The 18,074-nt window shown below is 42.6% G+C and overlaps 1 protein-coding gene across 2 annotated transcripts in view; it reads left to right on the forward strand.

The window, feature by feature from the left end:
- Positions 1-18,074, forward strand: part of IL1RAPL2 (interleukin 1 receptor accessory protein like 2) — a 559,437-nt gene that overhangs the window by 458,507 nt on the left and 82,856 nt on the right. The window lies entirely within an intron of this gene.

Here is an 18,074-nt window from a genome sequence, read left to right on the forward strand (position 1 = left end):
TTTTTGGCTTCAATGTAAAATAAAAAATTCTCTTCTGAGTCTGTGACAACTACAACACGCAGAAATGTTGTAACACATAAGCCCTACATTTTGTAAATGCCCCTTATTTGTTACAGATGTTGTTGCATTTTTCGGAGTCAAAGCCAAAAATGGCTACAGAAAGAAAGGAAAATATATAAGAAGTTCTTATACTTCTCCTTTCTGTTCAATCCACTCATGACTTTGGCATAAAAAAAAAAAACCACAGCAAAATCTTCAACAAAAAAACTTCGTAAAAGACCATCTACTTTGTAGGTCATTTAAAACATAAATGCAGTGTGTTTTGCCAAGGCCAAAACGTGTTACCGTAACTGGGAGCCCTGGGCTAAATAGGTTTTCCTGTATATGTATATGAATGACCTACAGTATATATAGGACAGGCCATAAACATCAGATCAGTGGGGGTCCATCTCTCAGTAGCACAGTAGCAACAGTGGTGCGGACCCAACCAGTGAGAGACAGGGACACAATGTCTGATGCAAACAGGTTTATTTAGAAAAAATAGCAAAATAAATAAATAATCCTTCACTTCAGGTACAAAATAAGCAAAAATGAAATACAGCCTTAACTTCAGGCAAAAGGTCAAACAAGACCCTGCTTGTCCGAGCACTAGCTAAACAGTATGAAGCTAACTATACATGTGACTTATTACCAGCCACATGAACAAACTAAATAGCACAGAATGCTCTCACCAGACTGTGTTTCAGGACAAACGCAGGAGCCTCCTCTCATTCCCAGGATATGCCCTGAAGTGCAGGTTCTGCAGCCTGTTATGGCCCAGTAATGAGTCCAGGACCCACACCTGGGCTGAGGCCTACTCAAAACCCGCACTGAACCACACAGGTCAGAAATCTGGGAGAAATATACTGTGACTCCAGCACCCTTCTTGTCTCCTTCTCCGACCCATCAATCTGCCATGTAAAGGTGTTGTGGCATTCCATGAAGTGTTGCAGCCTCTTTCTTTACATAATTATGTCTACCTGTTCACTGTATAGTATAGTATAGAATAGTGGTTACTGTGCAGAGTACATAAAGTAAATGGTGTGCAGGTTGGTGAACCGGTATACACCATAAAGAGGCTGCAGCACTTGTCCTAGTGCACTGGGTTGGTGGAGGTGCTCTGAGTTGGACCTTCACTGATCTAATATTGATGGCCTACCCTAAGGCCATCAATATCCTGAGCCTGGAAAACATCTTTGACACATTACGAGACTCCCTTTTCTATCTTTTTTCCCCATTCAAGCAAAAGATATCTTTTTTCAATGGTGTTTTTCAACCATTAATGACTAGAGATGAGCGAACACTGTTCGGATCAGCCGTTCCGAACAGCACGCTCCCATAGAAATGAATGGAAGCACCTGGCACGTACACTTTGCCGGCAGCCGGTCGCCGTGCCAGGTGCTTCCATTCATTTCTATGGGAGCGAGCTGTTCGGAACGGCTGATCCGAACAGTGTTCGCTCATCTCTATTAATGACCCAAATGTTCCATAAGAGTCTTCAATAAATGGCAAATAGTGGGGCACCTCAGTGGCAAAGTACCAGCCATAAGTGCTTTCTAGTAATGCGTCTGAGATTGCGTGCCATAGATGACCACCAATGTCCAGGCACATATGCCTTCAGAGCACCGGTAGAAGTTGCTTTCCAGCCACAGATGTAAACCATATTGTCTTGATCCAGCGTGTCCGCCAGTAATACAGTCACTGATGTCCCTCATGGTACCAATCACAGGTTTCTTTCAATTCCAGAACCAACTCTTTTCCCCATGTCATTCTCCAATGTAAATTGTGACAATTCTGTGCAAATTCTATTCCATTGTAGTCATTGGATTCCATTCTATTCTGATTCTGGACATCTTCAGGACATGAACAAAGGCATGGTGTGAACAGATCTGGAATTCTTACTTTATGTTGTGGTCGGAAGCTTTTCTACCAGTTATACATCGTAAAAATTCTATAATGTGTAGATTTTAGAAATCCCATTGTGTTGCCTGTCTTAGATTTATACTGTAGATTTTGCATTAGTATGTTGATAGTATAACTGCAAAACCGGCTTCCTGAGATCCAGCCAATATTCATGTCGCTGCTAATAATATTTCCGACTTTTACCTGCAGTTGCCACTTCTATGCTAAATCTCAGAGAATAATTTTCGAGCATTTTATATTTCCCAGTATAACACTTGTAACCACAATTTATCACGTACCTGTGAGCTCAATTCCTGACTGTGCCATCAGACTGTGCAGCGTCATCACAAACTCCAGCAAGCTCTTGATATATGGCGCTCCCTCCCTTATATAAATTATGACATTATGAGCATAATAATACCCAGGAAGAGAGTGCACAAGCCTCACATTAAATCGATGAAATCTGACTTTTTTTTTTCTTTTTTTTTTAAATTTACACAGAAAGCAAAGATAATAATAGAAAACTCTATGGCACTTCCAATAGGGAATAAGTGGTCTTTAGGGGTTCAACTGCTTGGATCCCCAAGGTCCAGGAGAATAACAGGTCCAGAGTGCCCGTTTAAATGGAGCAGTGCTCAGTATGTGTGACCAGTACTCTATTCCCTTCTGCGGGACTTCCAGAACATCAGTCTGTCATTCCCATAGAAGTGAATGGAGCTTCATTCACAAGAGGGACTAGGGACCACATTGTAGGGATCACTGGGGATTCCAGTGGTTGGACCTCCATTGATGAAACACATACCCTAACCAAGTGTTAATCGTGGGGTCTCTTCTTTAAAGTACACCTCCATCCCATACATAAAGTCAAATGAATGGGTTTTAACGCTGACCGCCGGCAAGCTGTCCCCTGTCCAGTTTCCCCAAGGTGTATGACATGAACCCCAGGGTGGAAAGCGGCGGTAGTGTAAACCCAGCCTTAGAATTTGTTCTCATTGTGGAATTTGGTGTTGATTATGAGACAGAAATAAAAAGGATCTTGAAAAAAATAAGTGTCCTGCTTGATCTTGATCAAGCCACAAAATCTGTAAGGCCTGGTTCACATCTGTGTCTGTAATCTGTACAGGGGAGTCCGCAAACGGAATACTGAACGCATTGACAAGCAGTGTGCAGGGAAAGCACACAGACCCCATAGACTATAATGGGGTCCGTGTGCTATCCGCACGGTCTTTGCATAAGTCATGTGGACAGGAAAGTAGATCGTGAACTACTTTTCTGTCCGCATGTTCGTGCAGAGACCGTGCGGAAGGCACACGGACCCCATTATAGTCTATGCTTTCACTGCACACCGCTTGTCAATACGTTCAGTAGTCCCCATGCGGACTCCCCCAAACGGATTACCGACGCACATGTGAACCAGGCCTTAGGCGGATCAGCTAGTAAATGTTGTGACAGAAAGCTGGAGGGTTGGAAAATGAAGAGGAGTCAGAATTCTTCTTCGTTTTACCCTAAGAGTATATTAACATGTGCAAGACAATCTTTGAAAAGTGAATCCAGCAACCAGCCACTTCTTAAAAATATTTCATTTTATTGGCATAATTCCTTTAAAATCGCATGATGTACAACATCTAGGTGACACTCCTTCGATGGACAGAAGAACCGCTAACGCGTTTCGGAAAATATTTCCTTATTCGTAGCTGATTCAGCTAGTGGGTTAGTGGGGATTCAGGTAGTGGGCTGTATATTTTTTCCCTCCCCTTCCCCCGAGTTTTTCCTTGTTACAACTGTATATTAACATGTGGCAGATTTGTTGCAAAAATTCCTCCAACCGAAAATCTGTCCCTTGCATCGACAAGGTTGTTCTTGTAGCAAATGTATGGACTGTGCAAACCTCATTCAGATAAATTATTTCTGCAACGAAACCAGTGCATGTGAATCTACCCTTATAGGATCAGAGGCCTGGGTAAATTTGCAAAATTTCAGAAATTTAATTGGTGAGAAAGTTTTACAGGGTTTCCTCTAAAGACCTCATGAAAATTTAATTGCTGTGCAGTATTTTATTTGATGGGGGAAAGCGTAAAACCAATGTAGCTATTTGAGAGATCATGTTCATTAAAGTCTGATTTACTGTGCGCCCACCCAAAAATAGAACGCTAGTTCAAACACCTAGTCCTGTGTATTTTTGTTTTTCTGCATTGCTCTGCTTCACACCCTATTTGGCAATTCACTTGCAGCTTTGGCACACATTTAATATGAATACTCTGATGCGCCACTCACCATCTGTCTGTAAAAGAGCAGAGAAAGTCTTTGTTGTCATAATTATCAATATGAATTATACATGCAGCAGGCCGCATTCTCCACCACTCGGGGAATGAAACATCTCAGCCGAGTCTGCAGTTCAGACTAATGCTTACTGATCATCTTCACATAATGGGATGGGGTTTTTTTTCACACACTCACTACACGGCGAGATCTGTGAAAGGAACCCTGAAATCAACTACGAACAGAAGTTACAGAAGTGATTTGTACATGGCTTTTATCAAGTGTGTCCTACGATGACTTCTTCCTGTACCTGGAAAGTAAAGAATTTTTAGGAGAATTTCTCAATTTTTCCAGTTACAGGTGGAACAAGCAGTATGATACACTTGATAAAAGTCATGTACACATCAATAGCCTTTAGGCCTAGTTCACATCTGCTTACGGGGTTCAGTTCGTGGAGTCCGCTTTGGGACTCCATTCCACTCCCCCCCCCCCCCCCCGAATGGAAACCTATCTGCATAAGGAAACCCGTAGACCCCCATAATAGGGACCATGAGGTTTCCGCACAAAAAATACAGAGAGAAAATTTTTGCATGCAGGACTTTACTCTCTGCATAATTCATGCGGATAGGGGAAAGGAATGACACGAACTCAGATGTAAACTGGGCCTTAGTACTGTATTGTCAATGTTATGTGGATTCACTGGCCATATACCTGCATGTGCTTGTTAGAGATGAGCGAATAGTAAAATGTTCGAGGTTCGATATTCGTTTCGAGTAGCCCCTCAATATTCGAATCGAATATCGAACGAGTGAGGGTTGGGCTGGATCCTCCGAGCAGTCTTCTCCTTGCAGCGTCCCCGCGGCGTCTTCTGGCTCTTCATTCACTCTGCCAGGCATCGGGCCTGGGCAGAGCCGACTGCGCATGCCCGCACTACAAGTGGACATGCACAGTTGGCTCTGCCCAGGCCCAATACCTGGCAGAGTGAATTCAGAGCCGGAAAACACCGCGGGGAAGCTGCACGGAGAAGACTTCTAGAGGTAGGAGAAGAACCAGCATTGATTGGCCGACTGTATAGCATTTGACCAATCAACACTGGTTCTGCATCAAACTTTTACATTCGAACAGCGAGTGGTACTCGATCGAGTACGAGTATTTCGAAGACCGTAGTATTCGATCGAATACCTACTCAATCGAGTACTACTCGCTCATCTCTAGTGCTTGTATTTTCAATTGGATGATGGTAGTACACTGGTGCCAGACTCCTCTAGAAGTCAAGCATCATTAGATAGTTGGCTGGCCCTACAATGTAATCTTCAGTGTATGACCAGCCTTATAGTAATAAAGGAAATAAACTTAAAGGTAAAGTAAACTTGTATGAGCCGTGATCAGATTGCATCTTCCAGTTTAGCAGGTCAATTGGTGTTTCTACTTCTGATTAGAAAACTAAACCTAACAAGTTAACATAGTGGATTGATGCCCTATGGTTCACTTTTTACAATGGCTCCCTTCTCAGTCTGTGTGTGACACTGGACACAGGTACAAATTTATAGTAAATCTGTTGGGTGATTTCTTCTCTCTGACAGTAGAATACGGCAGAAGAGGACAAGTCGAGCTCAGTGATGTATATGTTTATATGATTTGGAGTAGGACATCGTAATAGGACTCCTAGTAAAGTCAGTAGCAGTCCTCCTTACCCTACCCACTTGCTTATATTGATAACATGCCATGTATTTGTGTGTAGACACAAAAGACTGTCTATCGGTGTCTGTAGGAGGGTAGTCACGATTCTGACTGTCTCTCATTGTCCTAACGGGATTTACATATCATATAAACCAATATATCCCATAGCATCTCATCTTCCACCATTTCTAGAGAAAAAAATCAGATTTAGGGTGCATGCACACTGAGTAACGCCGGGCGTGTATGAGAGCCGTACACGCCGGCATTACAGCAGACTGCCGAACACTTCCCATTCACTTCAATGGGAGCGCTCGTAACAGCGGCGTTTACGAGCGCTCCCATTGAAGTGAATGGGAAGTGTTCGGCAGCCCTGCTGTAACGCCGGCGTGTACGGCTCTCATACACGCCCGGCGTTACGTAGTGTGCATGCACCCTAAGGCTGAGGCCCCACGTTGCAGAAACGCAACTTTTTTTGTTGCAGATTTTTTGTAGCTTTTTGAGCCAAAGCCAGGAGTGGATTGAGCAGAAAGTAGATGTATAAGAATTTATAGATTTCTCATTCCTTTTGTAGCCATTTTTGACTACAACAAAAAAGCTGCATTTCCACGTTGGCAACAGTCATATGTTTGGAAAAATATTTGACATTTTAACGTTCCTTACCTTTGTTACCCTTGGAGAACAATGGTTTCAAAGGGGTATGGCAGGCTCTTATTCCGTTCTCTCCATGGCAGGAAGTGTTAGGGAAAGATACCTATATCATGTATAATAATAAAGCAATTGACAGTCTGCCCCTACTCTACCCATCGACTACTGCCTTGGATATGAAAGGGATTCTATCATTAGAATTCCCTTTTTTAACTACGTACATGTAGGAATAGCCATTCTCTTACCTTTATTATTCTGTGCCGCGCCACCGTTCCTGAGAAATATCTTCTTTCTTCCTTATGTAAATGAGTTTTCAGACAGCACTGGGGGTGTCCACTGTGATGTTTGAAAAGTCTCCAGCAATGCCTCTGTCTTCTTCTTCGGACTGCGTCTTCTCCCGTGTCCCCTTCATGTCTCCATTCAAAAGCGCCTACTGTGCATGTTCAGCCATTTTCCTGTGGCCGAACAAGAGAGGCCATAGGAAATTGACCCCCCTGTGCTGTCTGGAGAATCATTTGCGGAAATATCACTGGAACGACAGCGCAGAGAAGAATTCTACAGGTACGGCAAAAAATACCCTGTCTTAAGACTATTCCAACATGGTGGTACTGAAAAAAGGGATTCTAATGATAGAATTCCTTTAAAGGGGTTATGCCACGAATAATATTTAGTCCCTATCCTATGGATACATTTCAGATTGGTTGCGTCTGACCACTGAGATCCCTACCGATCCTGAGAACATCTGCAGGAGAAGTGGCTGTTCCTGCTCCCATTTCCTTCCATATATTATTTTGCACCTTTTATTTACTAAAACCTGAATAATCACTTTTAATAATATGTATGAAATTCTATCATTTTTCTTTGGAGTCGACTCTTAACAACAATACAGGCATATATAAATCCGCTTACCTCCGCAGAATTACTTTCGCGCGGTGAGCGCCGCAACAAAAGCTGCTCCACGGAAGCCGGAAAGTAGTCAGCGGGTCAGTTTTATTATTACAGTTGTGTGGGGGTTTAATTGATGTGATAATTGTAAAAAGTCATTGAGTCAATGAGGACGCTACACCTCTATTTGTTATAATTTATTATTATGAATGATATTTACAGAGGAGAATTATAGCGGGGCTGGAGGATATTATCAGCAATTGTTCTTCCGAAACTGTTCCAAACTTATTTTTAATTTCGTTGCTAATTTTGAATATTACTTTGATGACCTTGTCATAATTAACAGTGGCTATTTCCAGCTAATGAGCTATTACCTGCAAATGTGTGTAATTCTTCTGTCAGTCTGGCACCTTGACTAATTAACATCTCCAATCAGTTGGATAGACCTCTATCCGTAACCTCTGGGCGTTGCGCACTTCATCTGTACATGTGCACGGGCCCGTTTACTTTCGGCTACGAGAGTCATACTGTGTTTTTAGACCGTAGCTAAATACATTGACGTGGAATATAAATATGTCAGTGACTGTACTTGTCCGGAGCCGGATAAAAATAACTCTTAATGAGAGCATCTGGGGAAGAGTAATTACCAGTAATTCTGGCCATTATCATGTACGGCTCCAGTGTCTGCGAGATGGAAGGTGGAGAGATCAAGACCTGTTGGCCGTAAGTTGAAGGCAGTTGTGAAGACACAAATATCCATAAAGGAACATTTACACATGAAATAAAGGACATGAGATAATCTTTATTTTAATTATATGGCACATTTACGATGCTAATTCCCCAAACATTACAACAAATTAAATTAAATCTTTCGCTAATTGAGTTCATTTAGTTTAAGAAGAAGGAAAAAATGGAGATCTAGATAGAGAACGTCCTTTTATACTGCATTCATTATCTAGTAAAGGAAGGACTGGCTAAATTATATTTCTACCCTCCAGTGTTTTGGGTGGAGCTGGATCGAAATAATAATGTTACATTGAATGCTGCGTATACGGATCAGGGATTAAGTAGAGATGAGCGAGTAGTATTCGATCAAGTAGGTATTCGATCGAATACTATGGTATTCGAAATACTTGTACTCGATCGAGTACCACTCGCTATTCGAATGGAAAAATTCAATGCAGAACCAGCATTGATTGTCCGAATGCTATACAGTTGGCCAATCAATGCTGTTCTTCTCCTACCTTTAGAAGTCTTCTCCGTGCAGCTTCCCCGCGGCATCTTCCGTCTCTGAATTCACTCTGCCAGGCATCGGGCCTGGGCAGAGCCGACTGCGCATGCCCGCGCTACAATAAAATGGCCGCTTTGACTGTAAGCGGCTATTTTCTTGTAGTGCGGGCATGCGCTGTCAGCTATGCCCAGGCCCGATGCCTGGCAGAGTGAATTCAGAGACGGAAGACGCCGCGGGGACGCTGCACGGAGACTTCTCGGAGAATCCAGCCCGACCCTCACTCGTGGACTTGGTAAGTTCAATTTTGATCGAATGTTGCCTACCCCTGAAATGAGCATTTTTCCCCCCATAGACTATAATAGGATTCGATATTTGATTCGAGTAGTCGAATATTGAGGGGCTACTCGAAACGAATATCGAATATCGAACATTTTACTGTTCGCTCATCTCTAGGATTAAGGTCTCGAGAGCACTGAATTGTTGGGTGCGGAGTACAGACGACGCTGCGTCTTACTGGAGCCGGGTCAGCTCTATGGTGTAGTCTGTAGGATGTGGTAAAATTCCTCCCAAAGATCTCTTATGATGATATAAGGGGCACAATGGGTATAAAAATAACTAAATATTAAACAACTGCAAATACAAAGAAAAAATAGGCACAGTAAAGTGAATGGGATTCTGGCGAATCCCATCCCCACTTTGCCGTGAAATATAAGTAGCAGACACGCTGTGATTTCTTACAAAATGCCGGCGGTTTCCCTATAGGTATAATTGAGGCAGAAAGTCCACAGAGGACTAGAGAAAGAACTGCGATGTGTTGCTGTTGCAGTTTTTCGCGCAGTGCTTTTTTTGCTACAGGATGCCATGTGGGGCCTTAGCCTAAAGAAAAAATGGCAATTGTGCTGGAACCAGTGGAGATGTGACTATTAACAGATGCTAAGAGCTTGAATTGGGGGAGCTGGTGAAGGTCCTCTTTAGCCTAAGGCCTCACATAGTGCCCTGCATCAAAAAATCATTGCAGAAAAACCGTGGCAGCAACACACTGCTACTTCCATTATACCTATAGGGAAGCCACCAGTGTTTACTGTAGGTCTAATTCATGTGCTGTGTGTCGTGAGTACTTTTCCTCAATGTATGGGTGGGATTCGCTAGAATTCCATCCACTTTTCTGGGCAAACCGCAGAGTTCACACCATGTAAGGCCCCAGCCTTGAGCACTTATTCCCATCTTGGCAAATCATTGCTGAAATGGGAATAACTGGTCAGCAAGTCTCAACCACCAGAGCACGACTTAAATTGAGTCTGTCACCAAGAACCCGGTACCAAGCTGCCATGCAAACAGTTCCATGTGTCTAGCGGCGACGGGGTGTCGGTGCAGTGCATAGGCAATCAGTTGCGGCATTCTGTTCCGGATTAGGCCCAAAGAATGGGCCTAATTGCGAGGGAGCTTCACGCCAATCCGCGCCAAGATAGGACAGCACGCTTCTTTTTTCCGCTACAAGCTAGAAGTCAATGGGAGCTGGTTTTAGCGGCGGATTCAGCGTCAAAATCTTCTGCCAAAAAACTAAGTGAGAACAAGCCCTAAGGTCACCTGAATTAAAAGGTGTTTTTTTTCAACTTGTGAATCTGTGTACCTCTGTTCTCAAAATATTGCTGTATTTGTCACTATACAAGAGGCATTCTTCTACCATAAACTCCAAAATAGAAGCCACTACAATAGCCCACCTTCAATAATTAACCTGAAATATTTTTTTGCCCAATTTTCTATTGTCTGCAGGTTCAAACAATTTGGAAAATTGCACCAAAACCCTGTGCAGAAGTCCATAAATTGTCTGCAAAGTTTATGGTCACCTTAATCCTTCTATACAATTCTTGACCCTGTTTCTGCACTCACTTGCTCTCCGAGGGCCCCTTCACATGGCATAAGCGCTCGGTTCATTCCGAACCATGCACGCGAGCGCTTCTAAACACTTCCCATTCACTTCAATGGGAGCGAGCGTAAAGCCAGCTTTACGAGCGCTCCCATTGGAGTGAATGGGAAATGTTTAGAAGCACTCGCGTGTACGGCTCGGAATGAACCGAGCGCTTACGCCGTGTGAAGGGGCCCCTAGATACCACGATCAGTGTCTGGTTTATCATTCGGATACCTCTCCTTCATAAGCAGACTCCGAACGGTCTGATTGGGTTAAAAACCATTATGTAAATTTAGTGCCTGGTTTACATATTTCCGGAGATAGGTCTATTCCAAATACTAGAATACATTAATACTTACATCTGAATCTGAAATTTAGGAAATATCTGGAGTATGTTTGCTTCACTGTGTTTTTTACGTGGATCTGCTGCAGACTCATTTTTTAGGAACCTCACCTCCGCACAGAATGACATTGCCACGTAGGCAGACACCAATTCCATCAGCTGTCTCTGTAGATTGATGCCGTACAATTATAGGATTTATTTACTCCAAAGTTTCCAACCCAAGTTCAATAATTATGTGCTCAGTTATGGGCTGGCACTTTCCTCCGTATTGCTCAATATCTTGCTGGGAACTGTAATTCGCATCCCACTGATCGCTTAATGTGACCTTAAACAAGTCACAGTGGAGGACGGTTATGGAAATGGGTGCAGCGATAACTCTGCAAACAAAGGTGCCGAGAGCGATACCATCCAATCACGTGACTGCTTTAATTTCCTTAGTAAAACGGTAGGATCTGCAACTACAGTGCCATGAAAAAAGTATGTGCCCCCTTCCTGGTATCTCATCCTATTATGTATCTGTCACAGCAAATAATTTCTCATCTTTAAAGAAAAATAAGGGAACTTGGAGGAACTTTTTAGACAATACTTTTTAACCTAGCAATCTTTAATATTTCGAAGGCGATACCTTGTACTATGTACTGCATTACATGTCATCCATTCACTTTCATATAAGGGAAATGCGTTGCTGCCTGCAGCAATGTAGGATGATGAGAAGGTTTCAGCAGCCAGGTCCTTATCAGTGGATCCCTTAGGTGACTTTGATCTAAGGAGAGGTCCTTGAAGACCTTTGTTCTGAGCCCTTCCAAGCATTTTCTATTAATTACTCATATTCATCATCTTATATGTGGCTTACAAAATATTACTGCTTCTGATTCTGGATTAGTTTTGAACAATATAGAAAAAAAAAATCGCCTTTTGTGATGGTTGTACAAGCCACATCTATTTAGTATAGAAACCCTCAAAGACGTACCAAAAGTTTTTGGAGAAATAAAACTGCAATGTTTAGTAAAGGTAACTCATATATAATAAATTTATTAAAAATAATAAAAGTGAAAAATACATATAGAATAATAAATATTAATATTAGAGGGTTGAGCCGATCTTGAGATTTCAGGATCGATTTTAAAATCCGATTTCTGATCATTTTCCAGCCGATCCCGATCGTGAAATTTGTTTGATCGCCAATCGGGATCCAATCTTTCCAGATCTCTCAACCCTAACTGTATATTATATATACAGTAGGGTTGAGCCGATCTTGAGATTTCAAAACTCGATTTTCAATCATTTTCCATGCTTGATCACCAATCGGGATCCGATCTTTCCCGATCCCTCAACCCTAATCATAATAGATTACTAGAGATGAGCAAACACTAAAATGTCTGAGGTTCGAAATCTGATTCGAACAGCCGCACACTGTTCAACTGTTCGAACGGATTTCGAACCCCATTATAGTCTATGGGGGGAAATGCTCATTTCAGGGGTATGCAAAATTCGATAAAATTATACTTACCAAGTCCACGAGTGATGGCTGGATTCTCCTTGAAGTCTTCTCCCAGCGCAGCGTCCCCGTGTCTTCTTCCAGCTGGAATTCACTCTGCCTAGGCATCAGGGCCTAGGCAGAGCCGACTGCGCATGCGCGGTCATGCGCGGACATGCGCAGTCGGCTCTGCCCGGCCCAACTCCTGAGCATAGTCGACTGCACATGCGAGGGCATGCCCGCGCATGCGCACTCAGCTCTGCCTAGGCCGGATGCCTAGGCAAAGTGAATTCCAGCCGGAAGACGCCGCGGAGACGCTGCACGGAGAAGACTTCTAAAGGTAAGAGAAGAACCAGCGTTGATTGGCCGACTGTATAGCATTCTGCCAATCAACACTGGTTCTGCATCGAACCTTAAACTTCGAACAGCTAGTAGTGTTCGATCGAGTACGAGTATTTCGAATACTGTAGTATTCGATCGAACACTACTCGCTCATCTCTATCTCTAGATTACGCATCAATAAAAAGATCCAACAAGCAATTTAACCCTGTAAGATCCAACAGATAGACAAAATCCTCCCAGATTTCAGCTGAGTGACATAACCCTTCAAAAAAAAAAAAAAAAAAATTATATTAGAAATATATTATAATAGAAATAAAAATTGCGAGCAAAGAAATTTTTGCTTTCAGGAAGGAGCGATGCAGGTCAACGAAATAAATGGGGGGGGGGAACAGAAAAAAAACAATGAATAAAATATTTTGAAGGGGGCTGTGCCCCCATATATGTCTCCCACCCTAGACCCTCTTGCATTCCGAAAAGTGAAAATATTTTAAAGAGGGTCCAAAAGATGGCTTGAAGGGTTAAGATTATTCAAATGAGTCATTAAAACGCACCTAATAGTAGTAGCCTAATAGAAAAATGATGAACAAAATACAGTTTAGCGAGGAACATGAAAAGCTGAAGCCGAAAAACACCTGGGACCGTGTGAGCGCTCTGCAGACATCCCTTTAGCTCAGTGGTCTGTCCTATGTCGAGAATCTATAGCTGAACACGTAGCAGCTGTCAGACTGAAGATTTAGCAGTGGGGAGTTTGTATCTCCATAGGAAGCAGTCTGTCTTCAGTCATTTAGGTTTGCAATATTGCAAATGACATACAGATTTATATTAAAACATATACAGGCGTTACTTTGTGATGGCAGCGATAAATAAAGCCGCGGTCATTATAGAATGAATTGTTGCTTATAGATGTGCCCTGCTATCTAATTGGCAGGTGAGCTCATGGCACATAATGTGGATTAAATGAAGGCTTTTTCTGACTTCAGGGGAACAGCATGATAAATGTTAGATTCCGTACAGATGTTCAGTAGTTTTTCATGCACCTCTTGAATAAATACGCCATTAATCTTTCACAAAGTACTGTACCAATATATGGCTTTTTGTTACTGCTTAAAGGGGCTATACAGGGAAAAATAAAGCTTACTGGTGCATTCCCTGCACAGGATAAGCTTTATTACCGATATACAGTTTAAGCTGGTCCCCTGGTGCCCCAATGATTACATTTACAGAACCAAATGGGATGACTCCCCTGCTGCCACGTTGGCTCTCTGAGACATCTATTCTGTTCCTGCTGTACGCCCAAAGAATAGAGTAGTGTTGACCATGTTACCAAATGTCACATAGGGACAGGATGAACAAGACTTCCTACCTCCCCCATTGTGCTCTATAAATCTTATCATCACGTCTCGAGAGGATCTGCTTATATGCAGGGAATGCACTAGTAGCCTTTATTGTCCCCTGCATAAGCCTTTTAATCTAAACTAATCCCTATAAATAATGGTGAAGGTCTTAGGGGTATTTTATGCTTATAAAAAATGTAGTAAAGTATGTATGTTGACACTATATATCAGAAGTGGTTATTTCATTCCCATTGTCTTATCTAGCTCTGTGCTGCACCTTTGTTTTGATGCTGCTAGGCTTACTGTGGGTTGGATTACTATTGTGCATGACTACAGAGCTCATGATTTCTTTCCCCTTTAACAGACATTGCTTTTATTTACATCTACCTGCATGCCCTTCTGTTATTAAGAAGCACTGTAATTACCCCAAGTCTCCTTGACTTCTTAACTCTTTGTTATCTGTATCCTAGCATATAGAACTTGACCATTCTAAAGACAAAAAGAGAGAACATCAAGGAGCTGTGTAGGCATACATGTAGGTTACATGCTCTGTTACCTACATTACTATAGGGAGGGATAGTGGGGATAGCATACAGGGGTGTGCCCGCACACACAGTGTGACACCGACGATGTCAAACTAACCAGGGAAACACACCCAACCGGTGACACCCAGCTCTCAATATATTCATACATTTCCTGGAACAAAAACATAGGGACAATCCATTACAAAGTTATAAATGTGCAGGGGTTCGGAAAGTAAGTACACAAAATGAAAGGGTGGACTTTAGCCGGTATAGGAAGCATTTTTTATTAATGAACATGTGACCGGAAATGCACCATTGTGGCACTGCAGGTAGACTGAGATGTCGGTTCCTATCCCTCGCTGCGCCATGTGAAAGGAGAAACTAAGAAGAGAAAGCGCTTTAATGGGAAATCAGTTTAATCACTGTTACTTATTACAAGAATTGCTCGAAGTGCTGGCCGCCTGCCTTCACAGACTCCTGATATGGCCCTCACTACGACGAACGCAGTCTGGATGCGGTTCACGAGCCCTTTGCGGCTTGGCACAGGTGTTGCGTACACAATGGACTTGACATGTCCCCACAAGAAAAAAATCAAGTGGGGTCAAATCCGGCGAGTGAGGGGGCCACAGCACAGGTCCACCGCGTCTGATCCACCGATTCATCACTGATGATGCGGCCAAAATGGGGAGGTACTCTATCCTGCTGTAGCCACATCCTTGCCCTCATGTTCAAAGGCACGACTTCGATCAACACCAGCAAATCATCCTGCAGAAATGCACTGTGTCGGTCTACCTGCAGCACCACAACGGTACATTTCCGGTCACATGTTCATAAATAAAAACCGCTTCATATACCGGCTAAAGTCCACCCTTTTATTGTGTGCACTTACTTTCTGGACACGCTGATGCACAAGATTTGTTATTTCTCAGGGAATGCACTTATTTACTAAAGCAGACATGTCGGGAAAGGTGCGAGGTCCACTTTACAAAGGATAAATGAGAATGAATCCTATAGTGAGAGGATATCCGTGTAGACGCTATGGTCGGCTATGGATACGGATCATTTGTATACAGTTTTCACCTAGATGCTGATTGTGGGAATAAGAGAAATGAAATATAGTTTAAGTAAACAAATTGACACTTTGTTGCCCAAGGAAAGTAAACGAGAAAATCCCTGCGGGAAAGTAGATGCTTTTTGGCTTTGGAATATATTCTAGAAAAATGTTCTTCTCTCATGCCTTTAATTTTCCTAAACTAATGCAATTCAACAGCACCTCTGAATTATTTGCAGCTTTTCAAGCACAAAACATTGTTTTCATGCATTTTTCATGTGATTAGAATGTGTTATGACTTATGTTCTTATTAGCTCTCTGGAAGGATGTGATCTATACGGCGTCTTCCAGACTATAAATGATTTTTTACTGTGTGGCTGATAACTAATGGCTGTAGTTAAAGGTTATACAAACCTGCGTGGTTTCTCTCTTATAATCTCTACATCTGAATTCTACAGTTGTGTTTTATGTCGGACACACGCTGTGATGTCTCTGACAGTATTGGTGAACTTGTTCCAATGCTACAATATCTACAATCCAAAAATAATTTTCATGCCCCGAAATGGTCTAATCACAATAAATCAGATTGTAATTGTGACGCGTAGGCTTTCTATTCTACTGTATGTGTCAATGGGGTTTTGTCCTTGCAGACATTACATAAGGAAATGTAAACCAATATAAAACCATATATTGACCATTAGAGATTAGCGAGTAGTACTCGATTGAGTAGGTATTCGATCGAATATTACGGTATTCGAAATACTCGTACTCGATCGAGTACCACTCGCTATTCGAATGGAAAAGTTCGATGCAGAACCAGCATTGATTGGCCGAATGCTATACAGTCGGCCAATCAATGCTGGTTCTTCTCCTACCTTTAGAAGTCTTCTCCGTGCAGCTTCCCCGCGGCGTCTTCTGGCTCTTCATTCACTCTGCCAGGCATCGGGCCTGGGCAGAGCCGACTGTGCATGTCTGCTTGTAGTTCGGGCATGTGCAGTCTGCTTTGCCCAGGTCCGATGCCTGGCAGAGTGAATGAAGAGCCGGAAGACGCCGCGGGGAAGCTGCACGGAGAAGACTTCTCGGAGGATCCAGCCCGACCCTCACTCGTGGACTTGGTAAGTATAATTTGATTGAATGTTGCCTACCCCTGAAACGAGCATTTTCCCCCCATAGACTATAATAGGGTTCGATATTCGATTCGAGTAGTCGAATATTGAGGGGCTACTCGAAACGAATATCGAACCGCGAACATTTTACTGTTCGCTCATCTCTATTGACCATTACATAGTTATTTTTTTCGTATAACACTAATATATTCTTTATCACTTGAAAGACATTGGAACAGATTTCTGAAGATTGGGATTTTCAACACCCGTATTCCTATCCCCTGCACTGGTGGAGGATGTGCCTCATTTATGCCAAGATATGAAGCTTTGCTCTATTCAGTCGATTCCAATGGGGACATGAGACCCCTACTATCCACCAGAAAAGTAGTCCCATGTTTGACTAAAGCAATGGTCGCCCCTATGGACTACCACTCCATTTAAAGTCTGAGGCAGATTTCTTATACATTCTACTCCAGTTATCTGGTGTACAAGGCATGAAAAAGTCAATTTTATCCCAATTTTTTGTTTTTTCCCCCTATCAGTAAGTCTTTGGAGTGTGGGAGGAAACTCGCACAAACACTGGGAGAACATACAAACTCCTTGTAGATTTTGTCCCTGGCAACATTTGAACCCAGGACTCCAGTGAGCCACCATGCTGCCTTTTTTCTAAAATTTATTGCAAATATTTCTGCCCCCAACACACCCCTGTTCTTGAAATTGGTGATAGCGTCACAAAACTATGCCCTAGTTCATTATCATTTATGCTACTTTAGTGACATAAATAAGGCCTGAAAACTAGGCCAGCTATGAGCGGCCATAGATTCCAGCGCAGGTCCATAACCCTACAAAGGATGCACCTGATTTACAAGAAGGCGTGCATGATGCTGAAAATGTCAGTCTCCATAAATCTCCCACAATGAGTGCTGTAAATGTACATGTTAAATTTGGTAGGTCATCAATATCAGATTGGTGAGCGTCCAACTATTAGCATGACTTCTGATCAGCTCTTTGTTTATGCTGGTCCATACACTTAGTACCAATTATTCTTGGTATTGAAGCTTGAAATTGGGATATGGGACCTCTACTGTTCATGAGAACAGTAGTCTTATGTCCACCATTTGAATGGAAGAGTCTATAGGACAAAGATAGCTTTCACTCCATCAGTGCGGATGCATAACCGTCTCTTCTTTCAAATGAGGGGCTTACCTGACCCGTGTTCTCGCAATTGTCGAGTCTGTCAGTCGATAACTGCGTATGCATGACGAGTGCTCTCCTTAAGGGAGGGACACATGGACAACATTCTCATAAATAATGAAGGATTCAGGACTGGGACCCCAGTTATCATCT

Source organism: Leptodactylus fuscus, chromosome 11 (assembly GCF_031893055.1).
Source record: "Leptodactylus fuscus isolate aLepFus1 chromosome 11, aLepFus1.hap2, whole genome shotgun sequence".
NCBI classification, from domain to species: domain Eukaryota; kingdom Metazoa; phylum Chordata; class Amphibia; order Anura; family Leptodactylidae; genus Leptodactylus; species Leptodactylus fuscus.